At 49.7% G+C, this 19,453-nt stretch overlaps 1 non-coding gene across 1 annotated transcript; it reads left to right on the top strand.

Annotated features, from left to right (window-relative positions):
• On the top strand, window positions 1-73 carry TRNAK-UUU (transfer RNA lysine (anticodon UUU)). The gene has a single exon. It is a non-coding gene; the product is annotated as a tRNA-Lys (tRNA).
• Window positions 74-19,453: the final 19,380 nt, after the last annotated feature.

Here is a 19,453-nt window from a genome sequence, read left to right as displayed (position 1 = left end):
GCCCGGATAGCTCAGTCGGTAGAGCATCAGACTTTTAATCTGAGGGTCTAGGGTTCAAGTCCCTATTCGGGCGGAACAGTGTTTTTTTTTTTTTTTTTTTTTTAACATTTACCTGTTATTAAACAGTATTAAAATGATCAATGATTTTTCCTGCTTTTCACTCTTTCATCTCTCGCTAACATTGAAGGGACCCGCGGAGAGATAGACGCAGTCTAGTCTCTCCGCGGGGGGATTCGGGACGGGGGAAGTGGCGCACTAGGCGCCTGATTGGATAGGGGTAAGTGGGGGTGGGGGTTAGAATAGGTTTATAAGGGGGGTGGAGGGTGGGGTCGGGCCTCTTTGCGCGCCGACTTAGGAGGGGGCAGGAGTTATTTAAGTGAGGTGAGGCAGGGGGATAAAACGACTAGTTTAGGCCTGTTATATAGGGGAGGTTTTTACCCAGTTTCTATGCACCGGGTCGCGGGCGGTAGAGGCGGCAGGCAGTGCAGGAAAGGGAGGGCGGCCCCGCGGGCAAGCCTACGCCTGCGAAGGCGGGTGGAGCCGGGAAACCGGGGAAGCCCATAAGGGCAGCGCCGCGCCAGCGGGAGCCGGCCCGCGGACATTTAAAAAAAAAAAAAAAAAAAAAAGAAAAATAAATTGTACTACGCGCGGAGCACGCACGTCTAATCAAGGCGGCCCCCATAGATCGCGGGCAGCTGCGAGCGTCGGGTGCAGGGCAGGAGCCAGATTCAGCGGGCCCAGCGGCGGGCGGCGAGCACGTTTCCCCGCGGGGGGGGCACACAGAGCAAGCGGAATCACAAGGGGCGGCGAGGACCCCCCGGTTATAAAAATAATATAAAAAAAAAAAAAAAAAAAAAAATTCTATTATAATTGCGGCGTTCGCATTTTGAGACCGGGACAACCTTGGGCATTTATATATACCCCACAGGGCAAATAGGCATTAGCTGCAGGCCTACAGGGCACACTCAGGCCACAGATAGAGTCAGACAAACGTTCAGAATTTAGGCCAAGGGGATCTAGTGTTTTTCATTGGACCGGCAACCGATAAGGCAGGCCGACGGTATGGCCACCGGCCACGACGCGGAGACGGTGAGGGCCGCACTGCGCGTTTTGGGTGAAGCGGGCAGGGCAGATCTGCTCAGACCAGGGGTCTTAGACCAGGCGTGGGTCGGGATGACACGCCCCACCAGGGCGGCATCTGGCCGGGTCGCGGCTGCAGTAGCGGCCTGTGAGTCACAGGAGTCTGACGGGGAGAAGGATGAAGGGCCAATTCCCCCTGGGCAAGGCACTGCGGCTCAATTAAGGTACGGGGCTCAGAGCCCTCTGATGTTCGGCGAAGAGACACAAGCCTCTCAAGGCAGGGGCACAGATAGCGCACAGGTGGGCCCTGACCCCGCAGGCCCGGGCGGCCAAGCGGCGGGGGAGGCCGGAGTGGAAGGACTAGGGAAGGAGGCAGAACAACACGCACCGGGGACTAGCGGGGTTTGCGCCCCACTAGATTTGTCATATCACAGGGGGGAGGCACCCGACCCAAGTTGGGTTGGGGCGCCACTGAAGAAAAGAGGCAAGTACGCCGGGAAGAACAGGGGGGGGACGGGGAGGGCCAAGATGGCGCCCCGCCAGGCCAGGGGGGGGAAAGTCAAGACACCGCAAGAAGCAAGGGCGGGGACGAGCCAGGTTCCGCACACGCAAGGGAATTGGGAACAGGCGAATACATGGGATTTGGAGGCTAGAATCAAGGAACAGCGCAGGGTGGTATTAGAGACGGAGGCCAGGTGGGCACAGCTGTGCAAGGACAGGGAAGAGGCGAGCGCACACAGCGAGGCAACGCCAAAAAACAGAGAGGCCAGAGGGCAACCGGGTATGCAACAGCCAGGTCAAGAGAGCGGATCCTGGGTATGGGTACCACGGGAAAGAGGAGAGCAGGGACAAGAGGCTAGAGCGGCCGAGGGGTTAGTCGGCGCAGGGAGACCCAGTGACGCAGACGGTCATGGGGGCAACAAGGCAACAATGTCAACAACAGAGGTTGGCAAGAGGCGGTACACGCCGACTGGGCGCAAGACGGCCCAAACATGTTGGCACGAAGCACTGGAGGGGTCTATGGCGGCCCTCTCCACACCGAGGGACCAAGGACGACGTCACGATGACCTGCCTTATGCGGGCAGGGATGCAAATGAGGGTACATCAACCAACATGAGAGATGTGGGCCAACGCAAGGGCCAGTGGGAAGGAGATGATGTTTTAGAGTTGGATTATGAGGAGGAAGGGGAGGAATGGGAGGATGGTGAAATACGCGATTGGGAGGTGAGCGCTGCGAAAAAGGGTGGCGGACGAGGGCGCAAGAGCGGCGCAACCTCTTCGTGCTCTGTGTTACAGGTTACAGCACCTTTGGAAGGCCCCACGGGGAGCAGGCAAGGCATGCAGCGTGGCAGGAGCTGGAAAGGAGTACCAAAGAACCTGGGGGACACCGCTGGAGGTAAGAAATGGTGGTCAGTGTGGGGCGAAGGGGGGGGGGGGCAATAAAGGAGGTTACCACGAGTAGGTCCATCGGAGTAGGTGAAGGGTCAGTACTGGAGATGGCAGGCAATAGCATTACGCAAAAGGTGGGCGAGAACAAAGAGAAGGAGGGTACCACCACGATAGATACGGCAACGGCAGGAAAGGAGGATAAAGGGGAAAAGGCGGTAGAAGATAAGGAGGGGGGAAGTCACAAGAAAAGGCTGCCGTACATGGGTTTGGCCATGCCGCTGGGTTCACATGTGGCCGAGAAGACAAAGAGTAAGATATGGAAGCATGAATACGTGGATGTGTTTAAGCTACTACATAGGGACATACAGGCGAAGGAAGGGTCTAAGGAGGAAGAATGGGAGTTGGCACGCAGGCCCCGGGTACCCATAACAATGGATAACTGGACGTCGGCCTTTTTGATATTCGCAAGCATATACTGCGAAAAATACCCAGACAGGGCTATCGCCCTTTTTAAATACATGGATATAATTAGAAAGGCTCAAATGCATTTTGGGGGTTTCGCGTGGTTAAGTTACGATGAGGAATTCAGGGCCCGGGTAAGTGTTAACCCGGAAAAACCATGGGGTGATGTAGACTCAGAACTGTGGATGCAATGGATGGCATCGGCACAGACAGCGGCGTCCACCCATACGGCGAGCGGTTTGCCGGTGACCTACAGGCCCTTTCAAGCGCGCCCCGCCCATGGAGGGGCGGGCACTGCAACTAAAACAGCGGGGACAACCGGGGGGGCTTGCTGGAACTTTAACAAAGGTTTTTGTTCCAGAGCGCAATGTAGGTTCAAGCATGACTGCTCCAAGTGCGGGGGCCGTCATCCAGTCACACAATGTTTCTCATTATCCAGCCCAGCGGAACAGTGGAGGGCTTCTAGAGGGAGAGGGGCTCATGGCGCGCCTGCGCCAAAAGGGGCCTACACCAGTTAAACTGGAATTTCTGCGGCCATGGTTGCGCTTATACCCGGATAGGGATAAGGCATGGCTATTAGAATGGGGCTTTAGAGAAGGTTTTAGATTAGGCTACCAAGGCCCACGACAAAAGAGATGGGCTGACAATTTGCGGTCAGCCAAGGAGCACCCACAGATTGTGCACGATAAAATAGCAAAGGAGGTAGCTTTAGGCAGAATAGCTGGCCCATTTTACGAGTGGCCAAGTGATGCGCTAATGATATCACCATTGGGAGTAGTGCCCAAGAAAGCGCAGGGAGAATTTCGTTTGATTCACCATCTGTCATGGCCGGAAGGGACATCAGTAAATGATTTAATTGCCCAAGAGGACTCTAAAGTAGTTTACGCGTCAGTAGATGACGCGATAAGGCTGGTTTTAAAGTGTGGTAGGATGGCGGAAATGGCAAAATGTGATATTCAATCAGCTTTTAGATTGCTTCCTATCCATCCAGCAGATTTTGACCTCTTGGGCATGCAGTTAGATGGCAACATCTACGTGGATAGAGTTCTGCCCATGGGTTGCTCGATATCATGCGCCCTGTTTGAGACATTCAGCACCTTTTTGCAGTGGGTTTTTGTGAAGACAAGCGGGCATAGATGGGTGACACATTACTTGGACGATTTTTTATTCGTAGGAACGGCGGCAACGGGGGTCTGTGGGCGGGCCCTGGACACGTTTCAGAAGCTTACACAGCAGGCGGGTGTGCCTCTGGCCCCAGAAAAAACAGAGGGCCCCGCGCGGATCCTAACATTTTTAGGCATCGAACTAGACACAAGGATGCTGGTCGCCAGGTTGCCAGCGGCAAAAGTGAGGGAGATACTGGAGTTCCTAGCAGTGGTGCGCACTCTGCGCAAGATGGAGTTGCGGACAGCTCAAAAGCTTTTAGGTTACCTCAATTTTGCTTGCAGGGTAGTTAGGGGAGGTAGGACTTTTTGCAGACGTTTAGGACTTTCCATGTCAGGTGCCGTACTTCCGCACCACAGGATACGAGTGTCAGTGGCATTACGAGAAGACATTAGAATATGGGAGATTTTTCTGACACAGTTCAACGGAGTACCGATGTCTTTTGGTGAGTCGGACACAATATGGCAAGTACAAATTTTCTCGGACGCGGCAGGAGCGTCAGGGTTTGGTTTATACTGGGATGGGAGGTGGTGTGCGGAATCCTGGCCAACATCCTGGAGACAGCAAGGGAGAAGCATAGCGTTCTTGGAGTTTTTTCCCCTTTTAGTGGCACTAGCAGTGTGGGGGCAGGAATTAGCCAGCAGGACAGTGATTTTTCAAATAGACAACATGGCGGTGGTAGAGTTGGTGAATAGACAGAGAGCTAAGGACATCAGAGTTTTGCGCTTGTTGCGGCAGTTTATGCTTCTATGCTTATCTTTGAATGTCATATTTAAAGCTACACATATACCAGGGATTTACAACGAGATTGCAGACTCCCTATCTCGTTCACAGTGGCAGCGTTTCCGCGAATTGGCCCCAGGAGCAGATCAGAACAAGACTGTGGTCCCGGCAGACATCTGGGATTGGGGGGCATGACGATCACAGGGCTGGTGGAGATGTCATTAGCGGTATCCACGCGGCGTAATTACAGACTGGCATGGTTGGAGTTTCAATCTTTTGAACAGTTTGGGGGCAATTTTTGGGAGCAAAGCTTGCCGGTATTGGAGGCACGGACCAGACGCTTTGTGCTGTTTCTGATCAGGGAGGGTTTATCTCCGGCGACAATTGGCGGAAAGCTGGCTGGAGTGTCTTTTTACGGAAAACTGTTTTTCGGTTATGACCCAGCACATAGTGATTTATTGGGTAAAATGCTGAAGGGATGGAGCAGGGTTAGAACGAGTGGGGATAGACCAGCAAGAGAGCCCATTACTTTCGAAATGTTAGTTGAGATGACACGGGCGTTGCCAAGTTGTTGTAGGGATCAAGATGAGGTGGGGTTATTTCGTTTATGCATGTTGTGGATGTTTTTTGGGGCGTTCAGAGTATCAGAGCTGTTGGGAGTGGGTAAGGATGTTGGGGTAAGGAGAAAAGAGGTGTGCATACACAAAGAAAGGTTGGGAATATGGCTAAGACGGTCCAAAACGGATCAGCTGGGTAAGGGGAAGTGGATATGGCTAGAGAAAGGGGGCGTGGAGGAGGCTTGCCCGGTAAAGGAATGGGTCAGTTTCAAAACGAGGTGGCCAGGAGCAGGCGAATCAGGGGTTTTTATGCATGCGTCGGGGAAAAAGTTGACTAGTTACCAATTGCTACAAGTGATGAGGATGACTCTTATAAGGATAGGGCGGCGCGCAGGGGATTATGGAACACACTCATTCAGAATTGGCGCAGCAACGGAGGCGGCACATATTGGTTGGGATTGGGCTAAAATCAAATCCATAGGGAGATGGAAGTCTAGATGCTGTGAGCGTTATGTTAGGCCTTGATAAGGGCGGAACAATCGGGGGGGTGCGTTGGCGGTTAGTTTATCAAAACTGTGGTTACAATGTTTTTTCTTTGCAGGCTGTGTGGCCGGGCCAGAGAAGGAAAAGATGACGACGTGGTTGGTCGGCCATTCGTTCGTTCATTGGGCGGCGAAATTTGCAGAGAAGCAAATTTACGGCAGATCATTGGGACTGCCCAGCAGAAGCCATGAAGTGCGTTGGTGGGGCAAGAGTGGTATGAGGTGGGGGAGCCTGCTCCCCTTTATCACGGGTAACTTGCCGCAGTGGGGATGCCCAGATCTTTTATTGATTCACTTGGGAGAGAATGATTTAGTGAAGCTATCGGGGCTCACTCTGATACAATTGATGCAGAGGGATTTGGAGCTCCTGAAACGGAAGCTATGCGGGACAAGTTTGGTTTGGACAGAATTTGTGCCAAGAAGGGCATGGAGAGGGGCGATTAACCATGGAGCCATTGAGCGGGCTAGAAAGAAACTGAACAGAGCCATGAGAGTTTTTTGTTGGGCTCAAGGGATCAAGGTTTTAAGACACGGGGACATAAAAGAGCAGGAGCAAGCTCTATTCCGTGATGACGGGGTGCATCTGTCACAGATAGGGAACGCTTTCTATATCACAGAACTGAGATTAATGCTGGAAAGCATATGGGGTACGAACTTGTGTACCCGAAAATGAAAGTGGTGGGGCAGCGAAACGCCTCAAGGGTTTCCCTGGGTGGCAGGAGATGGGGGAGGGTGGAGAGCCAGGTGCGGGTTTGTCCACCCTTCCAGGGGGAAAACAAGGAGGTGAAGCATCAGAGCAGGGAGGGGTAGGCTACAGGCAAGGAAGGCATGGGCGGAATAGGGGAGCATATACGGCAGGAAAATTGAAGGGAGACATTTGTCGAGAAAATGAAGGAGAGGGAGTTCTAAAAGTTAAAGTTTTGCTTTAAAAGATATACAGTTAATGTTTTGAAGTATTGCTGTGTTAAATCCTGTTCTAATAAATGACCTTTTACACCAACAAGAGTGTCACGTATGTATGTCCCGATGAAGGGACCCGCGGAGAGATAGACGCAGTCTAGTCTCTCCGCGGGGGGATTCGGGACGGGGGAAGTGGCGCACTAGGCGCCTGATTGGATAGGGGTAAGTGGGGGTGGGGGTTAGAATAGGTTTATAAGGGGGGTGGAGGGTGGGGTCGGGCCTCTTTGCGCGCCGACTTAGGAGGGGGCAGGAGTTATTTAAGTGACCACCCACCCACCCAGCTTAGGAAGACAGGGGGAGGAAAGGTTTTATTTAGGTAGGGTAGCTAGGTCAGGTAGGTGGGGGTCAACAGTCATTTAGGACAGGTGAATTGTGAAGAGGTAGCAGGAGATGGGGGAGGGTGGAGAGCCAGGTGCGGGTTTGTCCACCCTTCCAGGGGGAAAACAAGGAGGTGAAGCATCAGAGCAGGGAGGGGTAGGCTACAGGCAAGGAAGGCATGGGCGGAATAGGGGAGCATATACGGCAGGAAAATTGAAGGGAGACATTTGTCGAGAAAATGAAGGAGAGGGAGTTCTAAAAGTTAAAGTTTTGCTTTAAAAGATATACAGTTAATGTTTTGAAGTATTGCTGTGTTAAATCCTGTTCTAATAAATGACCTTTTACACCAACAAGAGTGTCACGTATGTATGTCCCGATTCCTCTGTTATCACTCCGGTTTCTTAAAGCCAGCAGCGCCCCCTGCTGACATTATAGCAGTTTTCAGTGACGTTTCATAGTCAGACACTGGTTTGTGCCACGTGGCCCTTCCTTGCCTCCACTAACCACGGTGAGAGAGTGAGTCTGGTGCAGCCACAAGCACAGCACCAGATTACCCCCCACAGACGCCCTCAGAGTTACTCACAAACCACAGACCGCTTCCCCGGGAGACACAAGCACAGCACCAGATTACCCCCCCACAGACCCCTCAGAGTTACTCACAAACCACAGACCGCTTCCCCGGGAGACACAAGCACAGCACCAGATTACCCCCCACAGACACCCCCAGAGTTACTCACAAACCACAGACCGCTTCCCCGGGAGACACAAGCACATCACCAGATTACCCCCCACAGACGCCCCCAGAGTTACTCACAAACCACAGACCGCTTCCCCGGGAGACACAAGCACATCACCAGATTACCCCCCACAGACCCCTCAGAGTTACTCACAAACCACAGACCGCTTCCCCGGGAGACACAAGCACAGCGCCAGATTACCCCCCAACAGACCCCTCAGAGTTACTCACAAACCACAGACCGCTTCCCCAGGAGACACAAGCACAGCACTAGATTACCCCCCACAGACCCCTCAGAGTTACTCACAAACCACAGACCGCTTCCCCGGGAGACACAAGCACAGCACCAGATTACCCCCCACAGACGCCCTCAGAGTTACTCACAAACCACAGACCGCTTCCCCGGGAGACACAAGCACAGCACCAGATTACCCCCCACAGACGCCCTCAGAGTTACTCACAAACCACAGACCGCTTCCCCAGGAGACACAAGCACAGCACTAGATTACCCCCCACAGACCCCTCAGAGTTACTCACAAACCACAGACCGCTTCCCCGGGAGACACAAGCACAGCACCAGATTACCCCCCACAGACGCCCTCAGAGTTACTCACAAACCACAGACCGCTTCCCCAGGAGACACAAGCACAGCACCAGATTACACCCCACAGACCCCTCAGAGTTACTCACAAACCACAGACCGCTTCCCCGGCCGCACAGATGCGGCTCTGAGCCCAGATCCAGCAGTGGGTCCAGATGGGAGGGGGTGCAGCTCTGTGGTGTCAGGCTGTGTGTGTGGCGCTGTGGGGCAGAGCAGCAGACCCTGCCACAGCAGATAGGGCTCTGCAGCGCTTTCTCCACAGTGAAGCAACCCCGCTCGCTGCGCTGTTTGTGCAACTTTATGGTAAAACTGTCCCAAAGAATCACCAACCTCGGTGCAAGAAGAGGGTGCAGGTCCCCCTGGGAGCTCTGTGGCCTTGTAGACACACTCGGCTTGTGGCCTCCTCCCTCCATCGAGTCACGTGCCTGGATGACGTGTAACACCTTATAATGCTCGGTTTGGGGGACTTTATCCCATGTATGCAACGTGGGGGTCACTCGTGTAAGTGACAATTGAAAAAGTAGCTTCACAATCCTTTGTTACCACTAACATAGGTAGATTGGGCAGTGAAATAGCACAGTGTTATATGGCTGCCACTGACACCTCTTGTGATCTGCAGCTTATGATCTGCAGCTCGAGAGTTTAAATCCTGGGAAGGGTAACTCAGCTTTCCATCCTTTCAAACCTAGTACACTGAGCGTTTAAATTATAGAAACACCCGTTATTTACAGTGCTTAGAAACAGCAGGCAGAGCTGCAATAATGAACATCTTTATTAGTGCTTGGTAATCAGTGAATCAGTTCTTAATTTGTAAATATGTAAGTGCCAGGAGACCTCTGGAGGCCACTGAACAGCCTCAGGCGTCTGTGCCTTTCTAAGGGGGGGATGGGTCTTCTCTGGCATTTTTCAGGGGGACAATTAATATGACAGACATTGGTGACATTGAGTGCACGTCAGTGCTTAATTTGAGCCGGTGGCTGCCGGTGGAGGGTCAGACAAGCATTTTTAGGGACTGGGACTTATTTTATCGCATCGCATATTTCTTAAGAGCACAAGAGAGAAAAGCACATTAAGAGGAAAGAAGGAGGAAGAGAAAGATGGAAAACCTGTCACAGAGGGAGAAAGCAGGAACCTGCAAGAGTGAGATCAAGGAGCAGGGAGTGTCTGGTAGTGGATTAAAGAGGCATGAAGTGGGTTGAAGATTGCACACCTTGGTTTTCAGTGCACTGACATTCAATAGTGCCGGCTGCAGTCTTCTGAGCAGAGCTTTGGGCACCAGCGCTGATTATTTTACAGATTAAGTACTGGTGCACGAGCACACATACGCACACACGTGCACACACACACACGCACACACATGCACACACACACACACACACACACACACATGTGCGCACACACACACACATGCACACACACACACACCCACGCACACACACACACACTTACAATTTCTGTAGTTTTACCATATTTTTCGATTCTGTGCTTTGAATAATACTGAGTACTGTATCGCAGCGGTACTCAACATTCTGACTTTTGTGGACCCCAATGAATCATGACTGGAAAGACCAAGCTGCTGCATCCCTCCTGTCTTCTTGCTTTTCCCTCATTTTCATTGCTTTCTCTGTGTCTTTTCCCTATTTTTTGAGTGCCTTCTCAATGCATTTCCCTTGTTTTCACTGCTTTCTCCTTGCTTTTTCCCTCATTTTCACTGCTTTCTCCGCGATTTTTCCCATTTTTAAGTCCCTACTCCTTGTTTTTCCCTCGTTTTCAGCCTGCTCCTTGCCTTTTTTGAGCGCCTTCTCCTTGCTTTTCCCACATTTTCACTGCTTTCTCCTTCCGTCGCCTGTTTTTTGAGTGCCTTCCCCTTCCCCTTGCTCTTCTCTTATTTTCACAGCTTTCTCCCTTCTTTTCCCCATTTTTTTGACTGCCTTTTCCTTGCTTTTCTCACATTTTCACTGCTTTCTCCTTCCGTCGCCCCGTTTTTTGTGTGCCTTCCCCTTGCTCTTCCCTCATTTTCACTGCTTTCTCCTTTCCTTTTCCCCCTGTTGTTTTGTGTGTCTTCTCCTTGCTTTTCCCTCGTTTTCACTGCCTTCTCCTTGTTTTTTCCCCTGTTGTTTGAGTGCCTTCTCCTTTCTCTTCCATCGTTTTCACTGCTTTCTCCTTGCTTTTCTGCCCGTTTTTTGAGTGCCTTATTCTTGTTTTTCCTTTATCGCCAATTGGTGTCTGCAGCCCATTCCTGGGTTACATAACTAGGTGTAGTTAGCCATTAGACTTTGTTTATTCCTCCTAGACAGCTACTTAATAGATGGATTAGGGGTGCTTGGATGGACCACCAACTGGATGAGGGGGGCCGAGGGGGGCATAGCCACACTTGCAATGGAATAGGCTGTGCTGCGCCTTCACACAAAGGACTTGCCACCACTGCATTGTTCATGCAGCCAGCTTGGAGCCAGAGCAGAGGAGGCAGGAGACTTCAAGATCTTCAAAAGGAAACCTGCAGATGCTTCTCCTTCTTCAAAGTGGGCACCAGATACAAATATTGGACCCTCAGACCCAACTCTTCAGATGCTTGTGAACGTGTGGATGCTACAGAAGAAGGACTGCGGTGCTGCTTTGCTGCCAGGACTGCCACTTTGCTGCCCTGCTACTCTGCTGCCTGATGCTGCTTGCTGAGAAGGAAGACTGGACCTGCACCCTTCATCTCAGGCTTAAGTGACTCCAAAGGTCAGCTGACACCTGTTTTGAGCTACAGTGACATTACAAGCTCCAAAGGCTACCTGCAAGTGCCCAGCTGACCTACTGCCTGGACCTCCAAGTAGACCTGCCTGAGCTTTGCTGGCCTCTGCAGGAGTGAATTCCTGATGCCCAGGAGGTGCTCCTCAGGTCCTGGAACCTCGAAATGGCCCTAGTTGAGCTCCACTTCAAAGAAAAGGAGAAATTCTGAAGATTTGGACTCTTCATAAACACAAACCCGTGCCATCTGTCACTGTGAATTTCCAGTGAACCCGACTCTTCATGCCACTGCAACTGCCAGCAACGCCTGACAACTCGTGATGACCACCACCACGAAGCTCCAGCAAAGACTGTCCGTGACACCTGACAGAATCATCGCGCTACAATGGCGACCATGCGCAACGCCCCTTTCACTGCAAATGTAATTATTTGCACTGCACCTTGAAGGTGACTCTTTCAGCTGGGTTAACCTGGCCTATCTATCCAGCCAACGCGCTCCATCGCGGTAAGCCTGAACTTGTGATTTGCACCTGGTTTTGCACGACCAGATAACTGCAAGTGGTAGTTTGCGCTTTTGGGCACCTTACTAACCTGAAATCTTTAAAATTGCATGTCCCCGGGTCTACTGATCAGACTTTTGTTGTTTTGGTATCAAATAATTTATTAAAAGTTTACTCTACTTTGCTAAATTGGTGTGAGACTTATCTGGTGTTGTGTTTTCACTTTATTATTGTTTGAAATGTTGCATAAATACTTTGAGCGTTGCCTTTAAATTAAGCCTGACTGTTTATGTGCTAAGCTACCAGAGGGTTAAGCATAGATTAATTTGGGGTTTGCTTGTATTTCATCCTGACAGAGATTGTGGGTGCTGCTTGGTTAGGGTTTCAGCCCACCCCCCAACCAAGAAACCAATTTTCAACATATTCCAACTTAATTTTTAGTCCCCAATTTCAAATTCCTTCACATTTACAAAACATTTTAACATTTTCAATTTTACATCCAACATTCTTATTTCTATATACTTTACTATTCTGCTAACATTAATTCATTTTCCAAGCAGTTGTGGACCCCCTGAGTGGGTGTTGAGGACACCCAGGGGTCCGGTACCCCTGGAAAAGAACAGCTAGTGTCTTGAGTACAATTAATATGTCTAACACCTGACACTGACAGCACTTTCAAATGGCAGAAGCACGGGTTGAAGCACTGTATAAAAAAGGGATTCTTATTACTATTAATTATAAAATAAACTATGGGGCTCATTCAACATGTTCTCAAAGACCCCAACTAATCCATCACTAGTGTATATTTATTAATGCACTTAAACATCATGTTCAGAACCACTTGATCACTCACCTATGCAGATTTGAAAATTGTTATTAAGCATGTCTTTTATTTGTGCCCAAGGTTTCTGTCTGATGTACAACACAAACAGTTCTATGTATTTGATCCTCAGGTTTGTACCAATAATCTACAAACATTACTATGGTATCCTCCTCTGAAAAGCAGACCCAAAAGTGTTAACCAATTACTAAACAATAAACATAGGATACTCCACTGTATCTGCATTCATCTGCATACTGATGGGTCTTCCTGGGGAAGAGGTTGGGAAGGGCTCACACTTACTCTTCAAAGGGTAGTGGTCTGAGCTCACACAAAGGGGGCTGATTACCTCCCGCTGATTGTCTGGAGCCGGTGCTCGGTGAAACGGGGACCTGTGCATTTTAGAGAAACCTTCTGAAGTCACCCCCGACATCAAAGGCACATTTTGGTATAAGTTCTGGGTCTCTAAACCCCCAAAATCAGTACACGTCTGGACCTAAGACAGAACCCTGCTGGAGTGAAGGCTGCTATGCTGAACGATTGTCACTTTGCTGTGCCTGACAGTTTCAGGGCACTGCCGTCCTGCTTTGCTGAGCTGCCATGATGCTTGCTGACCTCTGCCCTACAGGAAGAGAACACAGAACTGCTTCCAGAGTGACCCAAGGACTTGCTGACTTGTCCCCAGTTCTACCAAAGGTCACCAGGACATCAAAGACCTCAGAGTTCCGCTATTAACTCAAAAACGTGGCGTTTGTATTCTTTACACTTGATTTGAAGTATTCCAGCGTTTGCTTTGATGACAGGTGTGTTCTATGACTCCGATCGTCTCATCCCCTTCATAAGTTCTTTGGAGAACCACTGTGATGCCTTGTTCTTACCCTCATTACCACAGCAGCCTCTGCTCTGATTGGTGGCTGCTTGGATTACAACAAAGCATCATACAACGGCCTTGCTAAGGCTGTGCTAGCGTGCATCCAGTATATAAGCAACATGGTACAACAAAGCATCATACAACGGCCTTGCTAAGGCTGTGCTAGCGTGCATCCAGTATATAAGCAACATGGTACAACAAAGCATCATACAACGGCCTTGCTAAGGCTGTGCTAGCGTGCATCCAGTATATAAGCAACACAGCTATTGTAGGAAGCTGGCCTGGTGTGTGGAGAGCATCTATGGTGTTATCACCCTATATCAGGTCCAGGTATCCCCTCTTACTGAGATGTAGTCAGGGTCTTGTAAGACAGGTTCTCTAGAGGTAGCTGTGGATGAGCAACCAAGGCTTATCTAGGAGACATGCAAAGCTTATGCAATGCCACTTATAGTCACACAGTACTTATACACATGAAAGAACCACACAGTGTTACAAAAATAAAGGTACTTTATTTTAATGAAACAAATACCAGAGTACTATATAGGCAATACTCTACTAGCAGGTGAATATGCACACCATTATATAAACCTTAGTAATCACTAATGGGCATAGAAAGCAATAGAAAGCAGTGAAATAACAGTAAGCAATAGAGACCCTAGGGGAGACCAAACCATATCCTAAAAAAATTGAATGCGAAAGTCAGACCCCCACCCAGGTAAGTGGAATCTGTAGAGGGGAGCTGGAGGAACTAGGAACCCCAAAAGGTAAGTACCAGAGTGCCCCCCAGTGACCAGGAGAGAAGAGGTAAGCACCTAGTTTTTCCCAAACCCACAGAGAAACTTTGTAAAAAGACTGTGTGAGACCCAAGCAAAGACTGAAAGAAACAGAAGATGGAGCCAGACAGAAGAGGATCTGCAAATGAAAGGGACCAAGTCCAGTTCCAGTTGGAGTGTCCGGTTGGGGCAGGACCAGGTTGACGGTGAAGACCAGGAGTTGGCTATGCAGCACAGGAGCAGAGGAAGAGTTCCAGAAGTGAAGTAGTCAGTGTTCCACGTCGGTAGAAGAGTTGCAGTCTGTCAGTGGTGTGGAAAAATCAGCAACAATCCTTGGCAAAGGCAAGAGTTGCAGAAGAGAAATTACAGAGTTGCTGGGGACCAGGAAGGTCAGAGGGGACTCAACGGAAGGAGGGAAGTCCCAGGCAATCCTCAGCAGTGAAGAGAGACAGAAGTCAAGGATGCAGCCCCCACAGGCAACCTGCAGGTAGCAGGAACATTAGTCGCAGTGAGGCCCACTCAGCACATCTAGAAAGGAGTCCCACGTCGCTGGAGCAGCAGGTAGGAGACTACGCATTGAAGAGATGGGTGCTGGAGGCCAGGGCTGCATGGAGCCTGGAGATCCCTTGGACAAAGAGCCAACAAACCTTGGTAGCTGCAAGAGTTGCGGTGCACAGGGGTACTGTCCTGCAAGGAGAGGCAAAGACTCACCACCTCCAAAGTTGGACCGCTGGTAGAGGGGATCGAGGGGACCACTCAAGATGTGTTGCAGGATCCACATAGAGTTGCAGGAGAGAGGACCCACAGAGCCGGTCGTCTTTGCAGTTGGTGTCTGCAGATGCAGGGGGGTGACTCCTTCACTCCAAGGGAGATTCCTTCTTGCTTCTTGGTGCAGACTGAAGACTTGCCACCCTCAGAGGATTCACAGCTGGGGAAATGTTGCAATTGCTGGAAGGAGCCAGAGAAACAATGTCGCAGAGCGAAGTCATTGGTGGCGCTGCTGATTGTAGGTTCCTGTGAAGTACAGTTGCTTTTCCAGTGGCCAGAAGTCAAAGTAAACATTGCAGAGTAGTACAGCTGGTATCTTGCATGTCAAATCTGAGGACCCACCCAAGAGGGAGACCCTATATAGCCCTAAAAGAAGGATTGGTTACCTAGCAGGGTGACCAACTATCAGGAAGGGGCTGTGACATCACCTGCCTGACCTGGCACTCCCCGGGGCCTCTGCCCACCTTTAATTCAAGATGCTCTGGGCACCACCCTTGGATAACTCCCCTTTCCATTGCCCAGTTTCACGCCAGAGCAGGGACTGGGGGTCCCTGGACTGGTGCAAACCAGTTTATGCAAGGAGAGCACCAAATGTGCCCTTTAAAGCTTATCATTGGCTTGAGGAGGCTACCCCTCCCAAGCCATGTAACACCAATTTGCAAAGGGAGAGGGTGTTGCTTCCCTCTCACAAAGGAAATCCTTTGTTCTGCCTTCCTGGGCTAGAGCTGATGAAGCAGCAGGAGGGCAGAAACCCATCTGTAGGATGGCAGGAGCGCGGGCTGCCCGGGAAAACCCTGCAAACTGGTAGGAGCAAAGCTGGGGGTCCCCAAAGGAGCCCCCAGAGTGCATGGAATCATACAACCAATACAATTGGAGTATGATTCTGACATGTTTGATACCAACCATGCCTAGGTTCAGAGTTACCATTATGTAGCTGGACATAGGTAGTGACCTATGTCCAGTACACGGCAAAAATGGCTTCCCTGCACTCACGAAGTCCTGGAAAAATTGAGCTGGAGTTTGTGGGGGCACCTCTACTCATGCAGGGGTGCCCTCACACTCAGTACTAGCACCATGCCCTCTGGGCTAGGAGGGCCTACCATAGGGGTGGCTTACAGTGACCTGGTGCAGTGGCCTGTAGTGAAAGGATGCATGCACCTTTTAATACAGGCTGCAATGGCAAGCCTGCAGACACATTTTGCATGGGCTCCCATAATAAAGATCCGAAAAAAAAGGAATAGATAGAGCTCTGAAGGTTTGCCAGGACAAGGTCCTGGATATTTTAGGACCACTAGCTAAGATTCTAAAATTAGCTCTTCAAGCTCAGGAAACGGGGGCTGCAATCCACACAGAGGTCCTGGCCGGATGAACTCCAACGGGCCATTTGTTTTTGGAGAATGCGAACTGTGCTTTAACATCCGAAAGAAGAAAATCCATCTTACTTCGAATTGACCCTCAATTGGTGGATTTAGCTTCTGCTGAAGCGGAACCCCTGGCTGAAGGTCAATTATTTGGAGATCGATTTGTAAAGGTTTTGGGAAGTACGTGAACGAGACCTCTCTAGATAAGTCTCAGTCCTCCCTCAAACGAATGTTCAACCCCCTTTTTGGAAGGGCCGGTCGTTTTCGAGGACGTTCGACCGGCCGGGGATATCAGCAAGGTCCTTCAAGGGGAACCTTCCCAAGACGCAGGAGTTGTACCCAGAAGCCTTCACAAGCGGGTTCCTATGCCTCCAGATCTAGAGGCTCATGCAACCGCAACTCCTGAGGCTCCGGCAGAGGCTACAGAGCCATTGACAACACCCTGCAGGTAATAAACCTTGCTCTTCCTTATATTCCTTTAGGAGGTAGACTCAAACATTTTGTTCAAGATTGGGACTCCATTTTTTCAGATGTATGGGTGCTGAATATAGTACAAGGTTACGCCATAGAGCTAATTTCCACACGTCTACAACCTTCGCTTCCTCATCCTATCCTTTTTTCCCAACTAGACAAATCCTTTATCGATTGCAAAATTCGATTTGGAGGGGCAATTAGTACGAATACCTGACATCCATTTGGCCCGTCTTCAGCCCTGTGAGTGCTCACCAAACTGTTGAAACCAGTGGTGGAACACCTACGCGGGAGGGGTATCCGCTTGATCCTCAATCTAGACAATATGATTATTTTAGCACAAGATCAGTCCCTGCTGTTAACTCATCTGTCATGGGCGGTTGCTCTTCTTCAGGATCTGGGGTTTCTGATCAACCACAAGAAATCTTCCATGATTCTGTCACAGCAAACGGAGTCCTTAGGGTTCCAAGTGGATTCAGTCAAACCTCAATTGCTACCTCCTTCCCAGAAAATGAAATCGATCAAGAGAGAACTGAGAGTGACATTATCGAATCAGACGGTCTCTTCGAGATCCCTAGCTCGGATTGTGGGCCTACTTGCTTCTTCAATCCAAGCTGTTTTTCTGGGACCTCTGCATTACAGAGCCTTACAAAGACTGAAGATTCATTACCTTCAACAGGGCCTTTCCTACGATCATCTGGTTCCGTTACCTCTCGAAGCCCAAGAAGAACTCCAATGGTGGCTTTCTCACATGGAAGCCTGGAACGGCAGAGCCATTTTTAGAGTGTCACCAGAGATTGTGATAGAGTCCAATGCCAGTCATTTGGGTTGGGGAGCGAGATGTGGACAGTTCTTGACAGGAGGGCGGTGGTCATCCGAGGAGCTTCGGCTCCACATCAATTGCCTGGAACTATTAGCGGGTTCGATCGCCATCAGATCCCTCTCCCCGCTCAAGAGTAATTGTTGCATTCTCTTGAGGATGGACAATGTGTCCGCGGTGTGGTACATCAACCGCTTGTGAGGGACAAGGTCCCGCCTAGTGGCGAATACTGCCAGAGAATTTTGGCATCTCTGCCTATCACAAAAGATCATGGTGATAATGGAGTTTCTTCAGAGAAAAGAGAATCAAGTGGCGGACTGGCACTCCCAGTTCCTGAAAGATTCCAGCGACCGGAAACTTCACCCATCTGTCTTTCAGAAGATCATGTATTTGCTGGGTCAGTGTCAGGTGGATCTGTTTATATCTTGTCTCAATGTTCAGATTCCAAACTTTTACAGCTGGAGAATGGATCCATTGATGCTGGCAACGGATGCATTTTTACAGGATTGGTCAACTCAAATGAATTATGCCTTTCCTCCATTTGCCATGATCCCAAGAGTAGCGGCGCTCACGCAACGCCAACTAGCATCTTTGATTCTCATCACTCCTGTGTCAAAGAGTCAACCATGGTTTCCATCTCTTCTGAAGCTGTCTATTGCTCTACCTCTTCAACTTCCGGTCTTCCCACAGCTCCTTCTGGACCCTGTGGGATCTCCTCATCCCCTTCTGCTGACAGGGCAGCTGACTCTTATGGCCTGGAAGATATCAAGAGACATACACAAGTGCAAGGTCTTTCGTCTTCAGCTGCCTCTTTTATACAACAAGCTTGGGCTCCATCCACCCGCAAAAGATACTTTTTGGCATGGAAAAAATGGGTGGGTTGGTGCCTTCGAGGGGAAGTGGATCCCATGGGATCCGAGATCGAAGACATCATAAACTTTTTTGTCAGAATGCGCAGAAACAGGCTTATGCTACAGGTCAGTAAATAACTTTAGATCAGCTATTTCTGCAGGTCATGAATGGATAAATAATAAACCAGTAGGTCAACATCCTTTGTTATGAAAATTCCTTAAAGGGATCAGCGTGGCGAATCCTCCCAAACAACGTTATTTTCAACTGTAGGATGTACATATTGTGTTATTTTTTTGAGCGACTGGCCTGACAGTCTTTTGTTAACAATGAAACAACTATCAGCGAAGTTGACCATGTTGTTGTTTTTAATCCCATGGCACAGAGTTTCTGATGTGAGAGCTTTAGATTTAGCAGGTAGGTTATTCTCTCCTTCTAGAGTTTCGTTCGTTATTTCTAGACATACAAAATGCATGTCTAATTCTGTTGATTATCCTGCTTTTTCTCATAACGAAAATCTTTGTGTGGTTAAATGTTTAAAGGTTCATGAAGAGCACACAGCTAGTTATAGAATGGATCCTCGGACCTCTCCTGATTTCTATTCAAAAACCTTTTCGACCAGTCTCAGCCGCCACTTTGGCCCGCTGGATTCAGTGGGTAATGTCAGACGCAGGCATTGATGTATCTTTATATGGTGCTCATTCCACCAGAGGTGCTATGGCGTCAACAGCTTTTCTCTTGGTTTCTAGATTAAAAGACATTCTTCCAGCCGCTGATCGGTCCAGTGATTCCATGTTTAAAATGTTTTATTATAAGCCAGTGGTACATGTTTCTTATTTAGTGGTGGATCAGCTTTGAACCAGCATAATCGGAGCCTCCGGTCCTGACATAGAATACAAAATTGTCTATCTTTGCGACAAGAATTTATGATTCTATTAAGGACACGGGGCGA

This window comes from Pleurodeles waltl, unplaced genomic scaffold (genome assembly GCF_031143425.1).
Source record: "Pleurodeles waltl isolate 20211129_DDA unplaced genomic scaffold, aPleWal1.hap1.20221129 scaffold_67, whole genome shotgun sequence".
Classification (NCBI taxonomy): domain Eukaryota; kingdom Metazoa; phylum Chordata; class Amphibia; order Caudata; family Salamandridae; genus Pleurodeles; species Pleurodeles waltl.
Note: the sequence above shows the minus strand (reverse complement) of the source record. Positions and strands in the feature narration are given on the sequence as shown.